Source organism: Coptis chinensis, chromosome 4 (genome assembly GCF_015680905.1).
Source record: "Coptis chinensis isolate HL-2020 chromosome 4, ASM1568090v1, whole genome shotgun sequence".
In the NCBI taxonomy this organism is placed as follows: Eukaryota; Viridiplantae; Streptophyta; class Magnoliopsida; order Ranunculales; family Ranunculaceae; genus Coptis; species Coptis chinensis.
This window is the reverse complement of record NC_141459.1, coordinates 83,507,284-83,515,287: the sequence shown is the minus strand read 5'-3', so window position 1 is coordinate 83,515,287 and position 8,004 is coordinate 83,507,284. Positions and strand designations below refer to the sequence as shown.

The window sequence follows — 8,004 nt, the reverse complement described above, 5'->3', positions numbered from 1 at the left end:
GACAGAAATGGTGGCATCCACGACCCGGACAAGGGCTGTAGAGGAGGGTTTGAACTGGGGCATATTGTCAAGGGATTTGACTCTGGCAGAGGAGAAAAGAGACTCTGCACGCATTAGGTTAGAAGAATATCACTGATGCTTGCAGAGATAGTACATCAAAAGAGTGAGGTCGCGGCATTTTCAGGTGGGAGATATGGTACTCCACTGAGTGACTCCTAGCACTAAGAAGGTAAACTATGGAAAGTTAGGTCCAAACTGGGAAGGGTCTTATGTGGTGGTGAATGCTGGAGGGGCCGGCACCTACAAGCTGCAGACTATGGAGGGAAAGCTGATAGAGTGGCCATGGAACGTGAGGATGTTAAATAGATTTTACACCTAAATGTAATGGGAGTCTATTCTAAGATACTTGAGCTATCTGTAAATATATAATACAATGTCACTTTTGAGAGAGTATTCCTGCTAGTAATGAAAGGACTAATAGCTGAAAACATCCCCTTCGCGGACGAGAGGTCCAACTTAAACTGGGGCAAAATGAGTTACCACATCGCGGATAGGAGGTCCGAATTGAACTGGGGGCAAAGCAAATTGCCCCGTTCGCGGAAATGAGATCCGAGGCAAACGGGGGGGGGGGCAAAGTGAGTTGCCCTTTTCGCGGACATGAGGTTCGAATCGAATTAGGGGAAAAATGAGTTGTCCCTTTTGCAGACGTGAGGTTCAAAGCAAATGAGGAGTCACCTCCAGACTAATGAGCCATAGGTGAGGGCAGAGTGAGTTGCCCTCAAGAGTAGGGTAAACGTGAAAACGCGAACCCCACTGTATAGAGATACATTTAAACTTATTCAAGCAACAAGGGACTACAACAAGGACCTATACAAAAGAGAACAACATAATAGCGTTTGCAGAAAAGGACAACAACATTTGAAACTATATAGAGGCGGTTGATTGCCATCAAAGAGTAAATTGGAGATTAAAAGAGAGTAAAGAAGTAAAGGGTCCAATGATGGACAACTCTCACACATAAAGTAGCAAAGCATACGATGAAACTTCAAAAAAGTACAAGGGACATAAGAAAGTAATACAAAGACACTTAAACATCTTCTTGTATCACTACATCCGCAGCCTCTTCAATAATGGCATCAGCAGCTACCTCAATGACCCCAACAACTATCTCCGCCACCACTGTAGAAGCCGAGACCTCAGTAGAGGAAACAGGGTCTGCGGGTATCATAGCGACATCAGATCTGACGGCAGGAGCAGGCTCATTAGGGAGTAGACGACCCTCTTTGATAAGGCGGTCATACTCTTCCTTAATCTTTTTGGCCACATGTTTGTCAGCTAGTGCTTTGAAACGCTCCTACAATTGGTCCATGTCAGATTTGTGCTGCTTGAGTAGTGTCACGGTATCATTTTTATGCTGTTGAGAGAGTGTGGCCATGGCTTCAGTGTGCTGCTGAAGGAGAGTTTCACGCTGATGGCTCAGGCAATCATTGACCTTTGTCCATGTATGTCTGGTGGGAGGCCTCAGTGCACTTGAGCTCATCTTGAGTTTTCAGCTTATCCAGGACCGCGACCTCTAATTCTTCTTTCAGTTGAGAACATGTCTCATTTAGCTTCTCCAGGCGGGCAACGTCCTTCAAAAGCGATTCCACCTTGGATCTAGCGCCAAACAGGCCACGGATCATATAAGAGATATCCATGCTCATCTAAAAAGAAAAGAGGGGTTAACACCACATAGAGTAAAAATAAAAACAAAAACAAAAAGGAAGACTAGAGGGAAGAGTACTTTCTCCCAGCCAGTATAGAAGGAAGTCTCGTGTTGATCAAAGGAGCCTCCTTCTGCATAAGCAATGTCCTTAGGGAGGTGGGACCCATAGAACAAAGATGAGGCCACCGCAGAATTTTCCAAGGCCGAGTCATTAATATTGACGGTGTGGCTGCGAACCTTGAAGGTGGGGCATAAGGTAGTTGGGGGATCAGTGGACTCTGGACCCGATTTGCTCACCATCTCCTTGCTAGACCGCTGCATTGGGCGAGCAGGAGGAGTGGGTGTGGTAGGGATTGGAGCGTTGGCAGCTGGGGCCGGGACATCGGACGCCTGAAAGGTCTGCGGACGCTTGAGACGTGGTCCAGATGAAGAGGTGGTGGGGGTGGAAGGGATGACTTCAGTCACCGTGTCATCGTCTGAGTCACTGTCAAACAGCTTCCTCTTTGAGACGTTCATGTCTGAGCAGGGAGAATCAGTGGTAAGGGAGTGAGGGGATAGGTATTGGCCCTCCCAAGTAACAAGAGATTGATAGGGTCGAGAGGTGGTGTGGGCAGATGGGGAGTGAGGAGTGGGGTGTGCAGATCTGCGAGTATTAGCTGGGATGGGGTGGTGTTTTTTGGCGCGATACCTTTTCACAGGAGGAGAAGCCTGAGGTTTATGTTCTTTGGGTGGAGGTGGACAGTAAAAAGGAGCAGTGTAGGCACCGATAGTGTGCAATTGAAGGTCGGATAGTAGCGGAGTGCCTGTGGCGGGATCAATTCCAAGGACCGCGACTTGAGAAGGACCTAGGTCGCGGAGCTTCTGGAAGATGGTAGAAGTCACGTCGGCGTAGATGCGCGACTTCGAATCTGGTCTCCAACCTACACAGGGAAATCACAACATTAGGTTTCATATAGCGAACTGCGCATACAAAGGGAAAGATGCGAGGGGGACTCACCACTGGGCAAAAAGGCAAGATGATTAAGAGTCAAATCAGAGGGGAGATCCGCAGACATAAAGTTTCCTGATACATATAGCGGATAGTGATGCCACGCCTTGTCCGAAGTGGTGACACGAAGGACAAACGATTGTTTCCTAGGATGGACACAGAAAGAATGGTAACCTACACTGACATCTTTGGTGCTATTTTTTATGTAGTAGTGAGCAACCATATAGCGGCATGTTATTTTGGGTACACCGGATTTATTGTAATGGTTCGCGGTGTACATGACTCGCCATAAATTACCAATGCCTTGGCAAGGGGGATATTGAAGTGGTTGCATACCTCGATGTCCAGGAGAGTTAAGGGGAAGCAGAGCCCAGTGACGATCTGCCCGACCGTGGCCACCATACACCCCGGTTTGAAGGGGACTAGGTGAGGAAAGTAGGTGTGGCCAGGCACGTGTTCCAAAAGGACCTTAGTGGGAATACCGTAAGCGGCCTTGACTGCCTCTAAATTAGGTCTACGACTACGAGGCGGCGGTGGAGGAAGAGCAAAGTGTTGCCCTGAGGTGGAGGGGGCCTCGGAGGGTTCAAGAGGAGGGGGTGAGGCCACTGTGTTAGAAGGAGATGAGGAAAAGTCGCCGGATTCGGAGCCCAACATCAGAGAGGGTGGCCGAAAAAGAAGATGAACAGTTTGAAAATGGGAAAGAGAAGTAGAGACAGTTTAACAAAAGAAAACTATACAAGAAAGAGAAAGCGGGAAAAGAAGACCAACTTGAAGATGTAAAGAATCAGTCCAGTGCTGGAGCGCTAGCGGTGAAAAGAGCACAGGGAGCAATAACCACCAACCGGATAAACAAGGGCAAGGGGAAGAGTAGAGCAAAAAAAGAAACGTGAGGGGAAGAGTGAGAGTCTGAATGAGGGAGGAGGAAGATTGAGCGGGATTTTATAATGGGAGGGGTAAAACCGTAATCTGATAGTGTAGAAATCGAGGGGACACCAAAAGGAGCCAGCCGAAAAGCGACACGTGGATGCACAGAAATCGAAGGGACACTGACCTCTTATGCATGTTGAACACGCGTTGCCACATGGTACAGAGGAAGGGGTAGACTGCGACCATCGGGGAGAGTGAAGGACGGGACTCTCGACCCCCCGATCGCTTGAGAATCGCGGAATCGAGAGGGGGCATCTGTAGTGGTATGATCTAGGATATAGAAAATCAGCGGTAGGATGAATCCGTGGCAACATACAATACAGATGTGTGGCGCACAGGATCAGAACGTGGACTCCAAGTTGCGGTACGGAAACCCTACACGTAGAGAAGGGGAGGCCGCAAGATGGAAAGACAGATGAATGGTCAGGATGGAACATGATGTTAGTATAAAGAGAAAGAGGAGGAGAGAGAAAAGGGGGGCTTTTTCATTATTCCAAGGGAACTAGACTTAGAGAAGGAGAAAGAGTGAGTGTAACAATGATTGGGGTATAACAGTTACAACTTACAAGTTTCATTAGAATGTGACTACGTGAGAGAAAGGCAGTTTGTTATTGAAAATGCATCATGGCAGAATTAACACATAGTAAAAGGTTAACAATGCTGATTAATACGTCCAAATGTTAAGTTGTTATGTGCCTAAAAATACTGGCACATATGCATCCGTACCTTTCCATATAAGCAACATTTGTGAGCACAATTTTTTGCACGTATAACGTCTTTTCCCATAGCCGTATATCCATCAGCACTTCCTTTTAAATTTTAATAATCATTGTTATTATCATCATAGCAAGTGTATTTCTTCTTTTTGGGCACCTGAATCGATATAAAGGCTGTAATTTACGTCATATCTCCTTTGAATGTGTAACTCTTCTTTTAAGTTGAAGGTTCTTGTGGGAAGGAGATTGCTGCCTACTACCCTGGGAATCACCCTGATAAGGGGATATCAAACCATTGATCCAGACCTTTGTTTGCCAGATATCTGCCTATGGAGGATCATATTCTTTTTTAAGGTATTTCTCAAGTGACCATCATTGCCCTTTTTATTTAATTTGTTAGAGTTTGAATCTATGGCTCATAACTTCCTAAATTGTGAGTGCATCCGACCAGCTAGAAGCCATTGGAAGCTTTGAAACGATGTTCGCACGCAACACACTATTTGATGTACCATATATGTACATTTTAAATCAAGACTTCAGGGTGAACTCCCTATTGCCATAAGTAAACATTGTTGTTTCATATCTATTTTTCTTGACCTGAAATTTTCGTTGGTAAAGATTGGTATTTCCATTTCAATTATCTACATTCACGTAATTCCTATCATTGAATTGATTTGCATGTGTGATCCGATATGGTAGTAGTTAATGAACACTTTGTGATTAACTTTCCAAACAACATTCCCTTGGATGGAGCAGCTCCATTGTTGTTGTGTGCTGGGAATACTGTTTATAGTCCAATGAAGTACTTTGGACTCAACAAGCCTGGCATGCATTTGGGTGTGGTGGGGCTTGGTGGGTTGGGTCATGTTGTCGTTAAATTTGCCAAGGCTTTTGGACTGAAGGTTACAGTGATCAACACTTCACTTAGCAAGAAACAAGAAGCAATTGAACATCTTGGTGATGATGACTTTTTGGTCAGTTGCAGGTAAACAAATACTTATGATTCTAAGTTCTAACTAGAGGGGTGCACCAAAAAAATGGCTACCAAAATTAAAAGTCTTAGTTGATCTCACTGCCACAGGCTGAAAACTACCAACAAGAGACCTAATTTGCCCTGTCATTAAAAATGATAAATTAATTATTTTTGTTGTTCATTACTTCATTATATTGCTGATCTTACATATAATGCTCTGATGATCGATATTGTTGGTATATTATTAGGTTGCCATGGGTATCTTGGATGGTATCATAGATGGGAAGTTGGTTATGGTTGGGGCTCCTAAAAAACCTTTGGAGCTACCAGTTTTCCCATTACTTATGGGTAAGTGCAAGCTAAATGTGTTAGCCAAATTGTTATGGACACTATTTGAGCTCAAGGAACAAATTAAAAATTAGATGATTAATCAAGTTATATGATACTGTTTGTTATTTTGTAGGGTGGAGGCTTATAGCTGGAAGTGGCATTGGTGGGATTAAAGAGACAAGAGATGATAAATTTTGCTGCAAAGCACAATATAACAACAGATATAGAGGTCATTCCAATAGACCATGTGAACACTGCTATGGAACGACTTCCCAAAGGCGATGTTAGATACCAATTTGTCATTGATGTGGCGAACACACTCAAATCTTCTTAGAAAAATGGATAGCTACTTTAATACTACTTGACATAAGGTAAGAACTGTTCCAACTACGCTGATTTATTTATGTTTGGAAAACCTTAAGATGCTTCTTTTCAAACTTCATATTATGACTCGGAATAGCTGAATTGCGTTGTCTCTTAATTATTAGACTCTCCAATTGTTCTTCTGTGAAGAAATCTTGAATGGTTATTTTGCATATATATATACCACATTCACTATTCTCCGAATAGCTAGGATCCATATATCAAAAGAATAAAACCAATGCACCATAATACAACGTTGCCTCAAACACAAAAGATGGGAGATTTACCTACCTAGACTTCTTTAGACAGAATCACTATTTTGCTTCTTACCTATCGGCTATAACTTTAGTGATAAACTATATGACACTTAATTACTATGTAGTCTGAATAATGTATCACTCCAAGAGAATAACAACATACCTACAATTTTTTATACGACTACACAGTTGGACAAGATAAATGGTGTTAGTGCATCACGAGTGATACTCTAATACAATTGATCATGATGATCTCATTCCCATACATTACATGCAGATAATATAATGCATGTCTGGGAAACATTAGTATGCAAACTTGATTTTGGATTATATCCTTCAGTTGTGTGCAAAGTTGGCTTTGACGTCTTGGTATGCAAATATTGTTGCCTTTCAATTCTTTTGCAAGTGTAGAACCTAATTATTTAGTAGTATAGATGCATCATCCATGTGCAGAAGCTTTTGTTAATACTTCTCACGTACCATTTCTCAGCACACCATGTTGTTACTTTCCGATCACCTCACCTCAAATTGTAAACAATCCAATATACTGGGAAGAAGCAAACAAGTGGTTCACCAACTAATGAAGACTTTGAGTCGGTCAAGAATGTGTTGATTACGTTAGCATGGTATAGTTCTGAACTTCTTGGAATTGTGGCATCTTTTTTCCGGTCACCCACATCAAATGTTGAAGCCCAAGATAGTGTTTGGGCTGGGTAGAGATAGGTCTTATGTAGTTATTATGCCCAAGTCATGGAAAGCAGTAAGGAGGACTTTGAACAGTCTTATTTCTTTCCAGGTTTGATAGCTCTCAATTGTGTCCATAAGTTTGTCTTACAGTTTATTCAATTACATGCATTAATATAAGTTTCTCAGTATACATAATTAGAATTTGTCTGTGACACATTTATGCGTTCGACATCTCAAACACTTTTGTACAAGACTACCGTTTGTACAAGATTACACTTTTGGACAAGATGCGAGCATAATTTTGCAGTTGATTGGCTTGCATGATTAACCTCATTAAGCAATGTTGACCTAGACCTTTCCCTGAATAATCTTTTAAGTCATTTTTTTAGTTATTTATATTCTTCGATCTTTTAAGTCATTTTAATCTTAGCTTGAATTCTTCTTTCTCTCTCACAAAGAAGAACGCAGCGATGACTCAATCTTCAAAGTTCAAATCCCAAACTCCACCCCGATGATACAATACCACCCCTCTCCTTACAAGATGGGGGTTTCTTCGTCTAGTGTTTATAGTTGGGAAGAAAATGGAAGAACACAAGTGCAGTCCAGATGCTTCTGCTTATAATGTCGTTATTGATGCACTGATTTAGAAGAATATGGTTGATATGGTAAGGAAATACAATGAAGAAATGTTAGCGAAAGGACTCTCAGCTAAGCCACGGAAAGAGTTGGGAACAAAGCCGTTGTGTAGAATCTGGTGATGACGATAAATGATATTTGATGAGCTTAGTTTTTCCCCAAGTTGCAATTTTTTTAAAGCAAGCCTAAGTAGATGCTTCTGCTCTATCAACTACATCTACTTGACTCCTTAAACGTCAGAAAATTTGATGAAGGGTGACCAACCAGAAGAAAATCAAGCATTCTGATCGTGAGTGAGCATATCTTTAACACGGTGCTCTCATTTTAGAAATCACACTGGATTTGCAGCAGTTCATTGTTAAGTTCATGTCTATAAACTTGTTTTACCTGTAAACATAGAGGTCTTATATAAGATTGCAAGA

At 42.4% G+C, this 8,004-nt stretch overlaps 1 pseudogene; it reads left to right on the top strand.

The window, feature by feature from the left end:
* The first annotated feature begins 5,028 nt into the window (after positions 1-5,028).
* Positions 5,029-5,983, top strand: LOC147505190 (putative mannitol dehydrogenase pseudogene; annotated as a pseudogene).
* The last annotated feature ends 2,021 nt before the right edge of the window (positions 5,984-8,004 follow it).